The sequence below is a fragment of the Aethalodelphis obliquidens genome, unplaced genomic scaffold (genome assembly GCF_003676395.1).
Source record: "Aethalodelphis obliquidens isolate GAN/ISIS:26980383/991018 unplaced genomic scaffold, ASM367639v1 scaffold13, whole genome shotgun sequence".
NCBI lineage: Eukaryota > Metazoa > Chordata > Mammalia > Artiodactyla > Delphinidae > Aethalodelphis > Aethalodelphis obliquidens.
The window spans coordinates 27,806,444-27,819,071 of NW_020837957.1; the positions used below are offsets into that span (position 1 = coordinate 27,806,444).

At 36.7% G+C, this 12,628-nt stretch overlaps 1 non-coding gene across 1 annotated transcript; it reads right to left on the minus strand.

Moving 5' to 3' along the window:
- Nucleotides 1-5,877: 5,877 nt before the first annotated feature.
- On the minus strand, nt 5,878-5,984 carry LOC113624622 (U6 spliceosomal RNA). The gene has a single exon (XR_003434411.1). It is a non-coding gene; the product is annotated as a U6 spliceosomal RNA (small nuclear RNA).
- Nucleotides 5,985-12,628: the final 6,644 nt, after the last annotated feature.

Genomic DNA, 12,628 nt, shown 5'->3' on the forward strand with positions numbered 1-12,628 from the left:
GTATATAATATGTCTTTCAAAATTCAGAAACCCAACAAACTATGATATTTCCACTCCCCACTCCATGTACTGCTAGTTTTGTTTCTTTGTGTTTTTTTGGTGGGGGGGAGTAGGGGGGTGGGAACTTGGTTTGTCTCAATTTAGTGGTTTATTGCAGGAGCTATTTTGAGATTGGAATTATCTACATACTCTTCTCCAGTGATATGTATATTATTTATACTATAAATTCCTATATTAAGACTACTTTGAATCCAGCTAGTTAGATATGAGAAGTATACGTTTCTATCATGTTAATATTGCATGAGTTACTTTCAGTGTTTGTGATTCATCTTACACACAATGGTTTCTTAATTACTTCCAAATTTAGCCAGTATTATCACAAGAATTTTAATTCTAATCTGAGAATTTCAATTCTATTCTGATTCTATATTTTATGATAACAGTATCCCAATCAATTAAATAATACATTTCCAAATCAGGAAGATATTAGGAAAAAATACTTCCACACCAAAAAATACAGTATTTTTCCCTAAAAGGTTTTCAAATAAAAAGTTCTGAAGCTTACCTCTTTTCATTCAATTTATGGTCAACTTTAGTCAGGCAAGAGAGCTAGATAAAAAATTAAAATAGAAATATACCTGCACTTAAACAATTACATGCTTAAGGAAGATGTCTAACACTCTTACAAAATTGTCCTTTTACTTAGATCCAAACTCTCAAAACATGCAGAATCTACTTTTAAAGTCAAGAAAGTAAATAGAATATTTTCCTACAGTCTTCTGATCTGGATAAATTATAGAGAACAACACAAACTCAAGAAGTTAGAAAAATAACATTAAATTGAATCCAAAGAAAGTAGAAGAAAGGAATTAATACAGGCAATAGTGGAACTTAATTAGAAGTCAGAAAAAGAATAAAACTGATAAATCTAAGGGCTAATTCTTAAAAACAAAACCACCCACACACTAGCTTAATGGAGAGAAAAGCATAAGTACACAATATTAGACAGAAAAAACAACAGAAATTAATAAGGTAGTATTTTATGCAACTACATATAAATACAGTAGAAAACCTGGATGAAATGAATAACTTCTAGAGATATATAAATTACCAAAACAGGCTCAAAAAAAGACAGAAAATCTACACAGATTTTTAGCCTTGGAAGAAACTGAGAAAGCATTCAAGATCTATCATTTTGGCATATTGGAGAAAGAAGAAAGCTTCCAGATGCAATTTAAGAAGCCATCATAATATGATCACCAAAATTTAACTAAAGATAGCATAAAAGAGAAAATTATGGAATAATATCACTTATAATAATCAATGCAAAATTCCTAAAAGATCCAGAAATATATTAAAATAATATGTGGCAATTTATTTAAGGAATGTAAGACAATTTAAGGTTGGGAAACCTATTCATATACTATATCCACATTAATAGGTCAAACATAGAAAAATCATCTCCATAGATACCAAAATTTAACTTGAAACAATGATGCCAAAAAGTACTATAAGAAAAGGTGAGATTATTTACAATTGCCAAGATATGGAAGTAATCTAATTGTCCATCAACAGATGAATGGATAAAGAAAATGCAGTGTGTATATATATATAAATACACACACACACACACACACACACACACACACACAGTGGAATATTATTCAGCCATAAAAAAGAACAAAACTTTGCCATTTGCAACAACATGGATGGACTTGGAGGGCATTATACTAAGTGAAATAAGTCAAACAGAGAAAGACAAATACTGTATGTTATCACTTATTTGTGGAATCTAAAAAATACAACAAACTAGTGAACATAAAAAAGAAGCAGACTCACAGATATAGAAAACAAACTAGTGGGGGAGGGGCCAGATAGGGGGAAAGGATTAAGAGGTACAAACTATTATGTATAAAATAAGCTACAAAGATATATTGTACAACACAGGGAATATAGCCAATATTCTATAATAACTATAAATGGAGTATAACATTTAAACATTGTGAATCAGTATTTTGTACACCTGTAACTTATATAATATTGTACGTCAACTATACTTCAATAAAAAGAAAAAAGATAAAAAAGGAAAACGTGTGATACTTTAATATAATCCTGCAGTAAGAAAGCACATGAGGGCTTCCCTGGTGGCGCAGTGGTTGAGAGTCCGCCTGCCGATGCCGGGGACGCGGGTTCGTGCCCCGATCTGGGAAGATCCCACATGCTGCAGAGTGGCTGGGCCCGTGAGCCATGGCCGCTGAGCCTGCGAGTCCGGAGCCTGTGCTCCGCAACGGGAGAGGCCACAATAGTGAGAGGCCCACGTACCCCCAAAAAAACAAAAAAAGAAAGCACATGAAACCCAGAAAAAACACATGGAACTCCAAAACATAAAATATAAGATTGTTAATTTGGTTATTTAAATTTTAGAATGAATATATGCCCCAGATATCATAAACAGAATGAAGAGGCAAAAGATAAACTGGGGGGAATTTTTTTTCTTTTTAACAAAAACTAAAATGCAAATGGCTGGTAAACAATCAAAAGATGTCTAACCAGACTCAAAGAAGCATAGAAAAAGAACCATAAAAGAGTTTTTGAAAATATGAATACATTTAATAAGTAATAAATTTGATAAGTGAGACTATTATAAGTAAATAAATGACTATCCACTAAACATTTTAATTACTTAGGAACTATGAATGAAAACTAATTAGATGCTTTGCCAACATAAAAAATTATTGGAGTTAATTAGATTCAACTAAGCAATTGAAATATATTAAGGGAGAGATACAATTCCAAGTATTATTATACTATACAAGTTTAAATTATTGGTCAAGTCAGTTACCTTGCTTGGAATTCAATTTCACTTCTAATTTTGAAAATCAACCTAAAATTCTGGGCAGGTTACATTAAAATCAATCCAAGAACAGTGTGTGGGTTGACTGTACTTTTCATAGTCAATGAAATAAGAAAATCTAAAAACTACTGAGGAAATGAAATCATTTTGAGCTGTCATGTGCATCACAAATGCCTGAGTCAGTTTATATTATCTCACAGATTTATTTATAGCATGTCAGTGTCAAACAGCTATTACTGCCATCACAAATCCTTATTTGCTGCTTTTTCATTTTTAAATTTTTTTAGAAGCAGGAAATAGTCATCTTATAAGATCATTGTTTAATTCATTCATTAAAATGATTTTACTAATCATTTTAAAATTTATTTGAACATAATGTTGACCTGACATCTTAGAAACAACAATTCAGTCAGGAGACTCTAAAGTTAGTAATACTGGGCTTCCTGGTGGCGCAGTGGTTGAGAATCTGCCTGCCAATGCAGGGGACACGGGTTCGAGCCCTGGTCTGGGAGGATCCCACATGCCGCGGAGCAACTAGGCCTGTGAGCCACAACTACTGAGCCTGCGCGTCTGGAGCCTGTGCTCCACAGCAAGACAGGCCGCGATAGTGAGAGGCCCGCGCACTGCGATGAAGAGTGGCCCCCGCTTGCCGCAACTAGAGAAAGCCCTCGCACTGAAACGAAGACCCAACACAGCCAAAAAGAAATTAATTAATTAATTAATTTTTAAAAAGCAAGTTAAAAAAAAATAAAGTTAGTAATACTACTACTAAATGAAGAAAAATATTACACAGGTAAGAATTCTTAGGGGAAAAATATTGAGTTTTCTCAAGCACTTGTTTTGGAAAGATATGACTGGTTACCTGACTCATCCGTGGGAATGATGCTTCATTTGTGTATGAAAATAATCTAATCTTCATGTTTCAGTTCCCTTTATTTTAGTCACCAATAATATGATAATATATTTATTAATTTTGATTGACTGTTTACCCTAAGTGAAAAGTTGAAGTATATATAGTTTCTTTCTTTAAGTAATTTGTATTCTAGAAACTTTATAATAAGAAAAAAGAGCAAATTAGGAATCATTTACAAGAAAGACAACAATGATTTATATTCTTAATATATAAATACCTCATATATCAATCAGAAGAATGCTAACAGCCCAGTAGAAACCTAGGCAAAAAGTAAAAACAAAATTAACAAAATAAATAGAAATCGTCAATAAAAATACAGTGAATGATATAATTTTTTATATACTAGTTAGTAAAGAGGTAAAAAACAAAATATGGTCATTATTTAATTGTAAAGATAAAATCATGAAACCTAATGTCTAGAGTACAGTGAGACTGGCACTGCATTCATATATGTTAGTGTAAGTATAAATCAGTGCAAACTTACTGGAAAGCATTTTGGCAATAGGAATAAGGGTCTTAAAAATCTTCATAATTGTTGAATCAGTAATCTCACTTTTAGAAAAGTAATGAATAATCAGAAATGGTTAAAAATAAGCACATGTATATAATATTTTAATGTCCTAAAACATAGTAATGAATAAGTTATTTTGATATGTTGGGATATTAAGCTATTTTATTAAATATCATGTTTGATAAGAATATTTGGGGACATCCCTGGTGGTGCAGTGATTAAGAATCTGCCTGCCAATGCAGGAGACACGGGTTTGAGCCCTCGTCCAGGAAGATCCCACATGCCGCGGAGCAACTAAGCCCGTGCGCCACAACTACTGAGCCTGTGCTCTAGAGCCCACGAGACACAACTACTGAGCCTGCAAGCCACAACTACTGAAGCTGGAGTGCCTAGAGCCCGTGCTCTGCAACAAGAGAAACCACCACAATGAGAAGCCCATGCACCACAACGAAGAGTAGACCCCACTCACAACTAGAGAAAGCCCACGTGCAGCAACAAAGACCCAACACAGCCAAAAATAATTAAATAAAATAAATAAGTGTATTAAAAGAAAAAGAATCCGCCTGCCAATCCAGGGAACATGTATTCGAGCCCTGGTCTGGGAAGATCCCACATGCCATGGAGCAACTAAGCCCGAGCGCCCCAACTACTGAGCCTGTGCTCTGGAGCCCACAAGCCACAACTACTGAGCCCACGCACCTAGAGCCTGTGCTCCGCAACAGGAGAAGCCACCGTAATGAGAAGCCTGCACACTGCAACGAAGAGTAGCCCCACTCACCACAACTGGAGAAAGCCCATGTGCAGCAATGAAGACCTAACGCAGCCAAAAATAAATAAATATTTTTTAATTAACTAAAAAAAAAAATTGATGATTTGGGGTATGCTCACAATAAAATGAAGGAGTTAGATGTTAATATGTATGTATATGTAATATATTAATGATAAACACTTTAGTCTTATGTGTCAATCTGGGTGGGCTCTGGTACCCAGTTATGTAATCAAACATGAATCTAGATGTTGCTGTGAAGGTATTTTGTAGGTGTATATAACCTCTACAACCACTTGACATTAAGTAGAGATTATCCTTGATAATGTGAGTGGATCTCATCCAATCAGTTTAAGGCCTTAAGAGCACAAACTGAGGCTCCCTGAAGAATAAATTCTGCCTCAAGATTGAAACATCAATTTCTGCCTGAATTCCAGCCTGCCCTACAAATTTCAGACTTGCCAGCCCCCATAATCCTGTGGACCAATTCCTTAAAATAAATCTCTTAATATATATGTCCTATTGGTTCTGTTTCTCTGGACATCCTGACTGGTATAACTGCTAATATCCCACCCTAAATTCTGGTCTTCTCCTTTTCCTTCTCAACAGAATCCTAAATTTTATAGCAGGGTACTTGGCTACTCAGAATGAAAACTACATTTCCCTGCCCTTCTTGCAGTTAGCTGTAACGATGTGACTAGGTTCTGACAAATGAGGTATAAATAAAAGTGTTGAGTGATACTTCCTGAAAGTTTCTCTATAGAGGATGGTGATTTCTTCTCTTCTTTCCTATATCAAGCTGTCTGAAGCACAAATGTGTTCTTTTTTTTTTTTTTAATATGGAACGCTTCACGAATTTGCATGTCATCCTTGCACAGAGGCCATGCTAATCTTCTCTGTATCACTGCAATTTTAGTATATGTGCTGCCGAAGTGAGCATGCGCAAATGTGTTCTATCAGCCCTCTTTTGTACCATGAGGATGAGGGCCACACCCTAGAGATGGCAGAGTGGTAACCTATGTACCTGAATACCTCATGAAACCACTATACCAACCCTGGACTACCTATCTTAGGATTGCTATTACATAAGGGAAGAGAACTTTGTATGTTAAACTTAGTATTTCAGACTATTGTTGATTTGGATTTTCTCTTACTTGCAGCCAAACACAAACTTAATTGGTGCACGACATATGAATACATTACTGAAAAGAAATACCTAACACATTGGTAGTAGTTAGCTCTGGATTTTGGAATTTGTTGTTGATGTTATATTTACTATTCTTTCTGTTTTTTATATTAAATATATATATTAATTACTCATATAATAAATTTTTAATAAAAATACTGAAAATAATAGGAATTATTTTTCCTAACAATTTTTGTAATGATTGTAGACATTGTAAGTGAAACATAAAAGATGGGTCTCATTGTGTCTTTAAAAGATAGATGATAGCCTTTAATATGATCATTAAAATGCTTTTGAACACGAAGCAAGTCAAATGAGTTTAAAAGCATAGAATTAGGAAAAGGACCCATTCATTTCCATTATTTTCATCAGAGTTATGCATACAGTTTAAACAGTGAAATAGTTCTGCAAGCTTTAGTAAAAAACAAACATCAGTCCCCTGCCTGGCTCCACCTACCCCAATCCCACTTCCTACAGCAACCACTTTCAAGTCTCTAAGCTATTTCTTGTTTGCTTCTATTTCCCTAAATAACATGAACTCCCTGTGACATAATCTGTCACACATTAACTTTTCAGTTTTAGATATTATCTATTGTCATCTCACTCTGAAAAATGAGAATTTGATTCTCATTTACCCACACCCATTACCCAACATAGATGTATAATAATTTTAGTTGTATCAGAATTTAGAGTTTACATTATTATAATCATGAAAAAACTACTTACTGCTAAGTAAGTTAGTAACATGATTACTTTTCCTTCCATTCAGTTTTTCTTCCCTCTGAAGTTATAACTGTAGTTTTTTTAATTGAAGTATCATTGATTTACAATATTGTATTAATTTCATATGTACAACAGTGATCCAATATTTTCATAGATTACACTCCATTTAAAGTTATTATAAAATATTGGCTATATTCCCTATGTTGTACAATATATCCTTGTAGCTTATGTATTTTATACATAGTATTTCATACCTCTTAATCCCCTACCCCTATCTTGTCCCTCCCCCCTTACCTCTCCCCACTGGTAACCGCTAGTTTGTTCTCTACATGAGTCTGTTTCAGTTTTGTTATATTCATTCGTTTCACTTTTTAGATTCCACATATAAGTGATAACATACGCTATCCGTCTTTCCCTGTCTGATTTATTTCAGTAAGCATAATACCCTCTGGGGTATTATGGGTCCATCCATGTTGTTGCAAAAGGCAACATTTCATTCTTTTCTTATGGCTGAGTAATATTCCATTGTATGTATACACCACATCTTCTTTACCCATTCATCTGATGATGGACACTTAGGTTGCTTCTATGTCTTGGCTATTGTAAATAATGCTGCTATGAATATAGGGGTGCATATATTTTTTCTAATTAGTGTTTTTGTTTTCTTCAGATAAATACCCAGGAGTAGAATTGTTGTATCATATGGTAGTTCTTTTTTCAGTTTTTTGAGGAATCTCCATACTGTTTTCCACAGTGGCTACACCAATTTACATTCCCACCAACAGTGCACAAGGATTCACTTTTCTCTACATCCTCACCAACACTTGTCATTTGTTGTCTCTTTGATAACAGCCATTCTGACAGGTGTGAGATGATCTCATTGCAGTTTGAATTTTCATTTCTCTAATGGTTAGTGATGTTGAGCATCTTTTCATGTGCCTGTTGCCCATCTGTATGTCTTCTTTGGGAAAATGTCTATTCAGATACTCTGACCATAATTTTACTTCCAAATTTTGAATATATTGTTTCCAGTGTTGCTGTTGTTAAGAAGTCTGATGCTGGGCGTCCCTGGTGGCACAGTGGTTGAGAGTCCACCTGCTGATGCAGGGGACACGGGTTCGTGCCCCAGTCCGGGAAGATCCCACATGCCGTGGAGCGGCTGGGCCCATGAGCCATGGCCGCTGAGCCTGCGCGTCCAGAGCCTATGCTCCGCAACGGAGGAGGTCACAACAGTGAGAGGCCCACATACAGAAAAAAAAAAAAAAAAAAAAGAAGTCTGATGCTATTCTGATTCTTTATAAGTAGTCTGGAGAATTTTAGGATTCTCTCTTTGTCCTCAGAGTTGTAAAATGGTATGAACCTGTGCTCAACGTGGGTGTATTTTCATCCATTGTCCTAAGCATTTGGCAGGCCTTTTCAGTTTGGAAACTCACATCCCTCAGTTCTAGAAAAATTCCCTAAATTAGCTAACAATTTCTTCCTCCCTCTAGTTTCTCTGTTTGTATTTTTGGAACTCCTATTATTTAGACATGAGACCATTAATACCTTTTCCTTCATACTAATCTCTTTGTCTTTGTTCTTTACTTCTTGAGGTATTTCCTCAATTTTATCTCCCAATCTTTCCATTCAGCTTTCCATTTTTCATTATTGCTATTATGTTTTCTATTTTGTTCTTTGAAATTTCTCTTCTTAATAGTATTTTGTTCTTGTTCCTTTGATGCAATGTCTCCCCCTATTGATCTGAGGATATAATTTTAAGTTTTACTCTCTGAACAGAGAATTTCTCCAAATTTGCTTTTTTTCTATGTGTTTGTTTTAGTCTCTATTTTTTACATTAGCGGAATTTGTGGGCTGTTTGCTTATACTTTAGGGACTCAAAAGCTTTTTTGAAAACTCTGTGTGAGTGAGTGGGACTTGCTGCTGACAGTGGGCCTCTCTGCAGGGTCAGCTGATGGGGCTCAATTTTTGTAAAACACCAGTGTCAGTATCTTGAGGTCTTTTCACCTGACCTGGTTCAGTGCTTCATAGAGCAATCTTCCTATTGCTTGCCTGGAGGAAATGACCTGGATACAAATATTCTAGGCTGTGACTGTGGAAAGATGGTTGAGGGTCTCACTTTCCATGTGTAACTAACTGTTCTCTTATCCTCCTATTTTCAGCAAACTCCACTTCCAACTGCACTTGCAGTCCCCCAGTCAGAGACCCTCATATTTCCCTCTTCAGAGAAAGAACCTCCAGTTCTGCTGAGGTGAGAGACATGGAATCACCTGGCCATGAGGAGGGCATCTTGGGTTCTGAGTGCTTCTTAAACAGACTTTCGACAATTCTTCTAAATTTTAGTCACACCTCTGGTACACCAGAACCTCTGGAACAAATTCCTAAGCCTCTGGGAGTTCTGAGTTACTTTTTGACTTTCCCCATTGCTGGCTTAGGCTTTAGCTTTCTTGGATTTATTAGGTTAGTTATCACTCCTTTTGCTTAGAGCTTCCCAAATGTGGTTACCATCTCCTCTACCATTCTGTTTTGTCTTTGCTAATGTACATTTTTATTTTTATTTAAATATCTTCAACATCATTTATAAGATTTACATTTATTCATTTTGTTTTATATTTTTATGGTTTGCGCTTCTTTCTTGTTTTTTACCTTTTTTCTCTATAAATCAGATTTTATTTACTTTTCTCTAGTTTTTGAAAAGTCAGTATTCCATTTTTAATTCTCCAAACAGTTAACCCTATTTTCCCTAAAACATTCTTTAACTTATATTTCTCAAATCCACAAGAATCAAATGTGTAATTCTATCTTTTGAGTTTCCCCTATTTAAGATAAGGAATTAGCATACCTCTCCATCACTCGCCTCTGTTATGTCCTTTCTTACTTCTTTCTCTGTTATTGAGATATTTTGAATGTTTGGATCCAGATTATCATTCATAATTTTTACATAACTTCTCTAGAGTAATTCTGACTGTTTTAACCCGGCTCCCCACAAAACAGAGCCTAAGGCAAAGCTTGTGGAACTAATGCTTTGTTGGAGGGTTCAGTCCCAGGGGAGCAACAGTGAGGGGAAAAAGTAAAACAATGAAGGAAGTAAACAGAAGGTGGCAAGTTGTGCTCGGCTTCATGAGAAACAGCTGGTTTCTTGGTCACACAGGACATCTTTGGAGAAGCCAAGGGAAGTTCTGGATTTTGGAACAATTGGGAGGAAGAAGAGTGAACAACTTATGTGCTCAGTCCTATCTCTTTCCTCCCACTGCTCAAAATATGCTCAATAGGAGTTAAATACCCCACACTTCTAGTTTGTGACATGGGCCCCTACTGGCAGCTACTAGAGAATCCAGAGCCTATGTGGATTCCATTGAGCCATACAGCTCCCACTGTAACATGTATGACAGAGGCCATGCCAAAGCTGGCCATTAATACCTGCCTGGGAAGGCTGAGCCAGCTGGTGGTGTCAGAAGACAAAATGCAGTTGGAGCAATCAAGACTTATTATTGAAGGAAAGGCAAGAGCCTTTGACAAGGTTGCTTGGGCTGGGAAGCAGAGCAAGTGCTGAGCCATAGGGGTCAAGAAATGGGAAGGATCTGAAGACTTGCATAAATGAGTGCATTACACTTGTGTTTATCTTCTGTGGCCATATTTATAGTTCTTTAGATTTATGTCTTCATTTAACTCGTTTAGTGCTTATTGCCAGTCCTTCTTATCTCTCAGTTGACAGAAAAATAGCTTGTAGTAATTATCTCCTGTAATTTGGTGTGGCAACAGAGAAGTGCAAGGCTAACATGATTTTTTCTTCTTTCTAGGCAACATCTTTTATTTCCTTCATGGATGTCTGGACTACTTCTTCTATAGCGCTGTAATTTAAAAACAGTGTCGGGGGCTTCCCTGGTGGCGCAGTGGTTAAGAATCCACCTGCCAATGCAGGGGACACGGGTTTGAGCCCTGGGCCAGGAAGATCCCACATGCCGTGGAGCAACTAAGCCCGTGTGCCACAACTGCTGAACCTGTGCTCTGGAGCCCCCGAGGCACAACGACTGAAGCCTGTGGGCCTAGAGCCCACAACAAGAGAACCCACCGCAGTGAGAAGCCTGTGTACCGAAGGAAGAGTGTCCCCCGCTCGATGCAACTAGAGAAAGCCTGCATGCAGCAAGGAAGACCCAACACAGCCAAAAATTAATAAATAAAATAAATAAATTTATTGAAAAAATAAAAACAGTGACAGGCCATGTCTAAATGTAGGTCTTTGTCATTTATTTTTGCCAAAAACATGGCTATTCCTTTCTGTCTGCATCTATGGGCTTTTTTCTCATCAAGAAAGTGTTCTTCCCATCAAACATTTGATTTTTCTCCCATTTGTTTTGGTTTCCTCTTCATGAATACCTATTACCTTTTCTCGCCTTTAGCTGTATCACCTACCTCTGACCTTTCTCTCTTTATCCTGGAGTGCCTCAAATAAACCTCATTATGTATTCAATATTCCTCCAGAATCAAGTTTTTCTTCATTGCCAATGTGGATATTTTAATTCTGTGGTTGTATAATTTTTGTATCATTCCATTCCTCCTTTACTTCATTCGTAACATTCTATTGACTTTCCACTTCAGCTTGTTGTCTTACATCTTTCTTCTCATACTCTGGATGCATGTTTATAGAACATGCATGGCTTTTTGTACTCTAAGGATGCAAGTAGCCTCTTAAAGTTTTCTTTTGGATCATGCTTTTCCTTTGAGTCTTTATGATGCCATTTCCTTTCCCTTGCTCTGAAATATTCTGTCATAGGCTCCATGTCAACTTTTTCCTCTACTCATAAGTAAGAGTCCTTAGACTTAGTGTTTATCAGCAGACAAAATGTGTATATTTCCCTTGGTCCTATTCCCTACCCACTTGTATGTATGCCATTTCTTATTTCAATTTCCATGTCTACTAGGCATGCACCTACCATTGTTTGCTCTACTGGCTTTTCCTACCCCACTGTTTGATCATCCGTTACTCTGAAATGATGGAGCACATGAAAAACTACAATATCCTCGGTGTGCACTGCTCTTAGGTTCATCCTCTCTCTGCCCCTACCTACAATGCTGTACTAGATTGGGACATTTCTCAACATGTAGTCCACTATCTTTTTCCTGCCCAGCTGTTTTTTGGAGCTCATCTCTGTGGATGTAGAACAACAGGACAAGGCAATGGAGGTAAAGGGAGGAAGAGAGAAAGGTGATTAATACAATTCTGGCTGCCTCAAAAAGTGGTGCCTACCAGGTAAAGTGATAAGCACAAAATTTCTAGTTGGTGTAGGCCCTTGATCTGAGGCAGAGTGCAAAGAGATAGATACTATGTATCTTATATCCTTTTTCAGACAGTGTCTGAATTATATGATAAAACTTGACTAGGCCTTGAAAGGAAGCCTAGGTAGGAATTTCTTTATCCAGCTCAATATTAAATTTAGGGATTTTTGGAGGCCCTGAACCAAGATGGCAGAGTAGAAGGACATGCTCTCACTCCCTCTTGTGAGAACACCAGAATCACAACTAGCTGCTGGATAATCATCTACAGAAAGACACTGGAACTCACCAAAAAAGATACCCCACATCCAAAGACAAAGGAGAAGCCACAATGAGATGGTAGGAGGGGCGCAATCACAATAAAATCAAATCCTATAACTGGTGGGTGGGTGACTCACAGACTG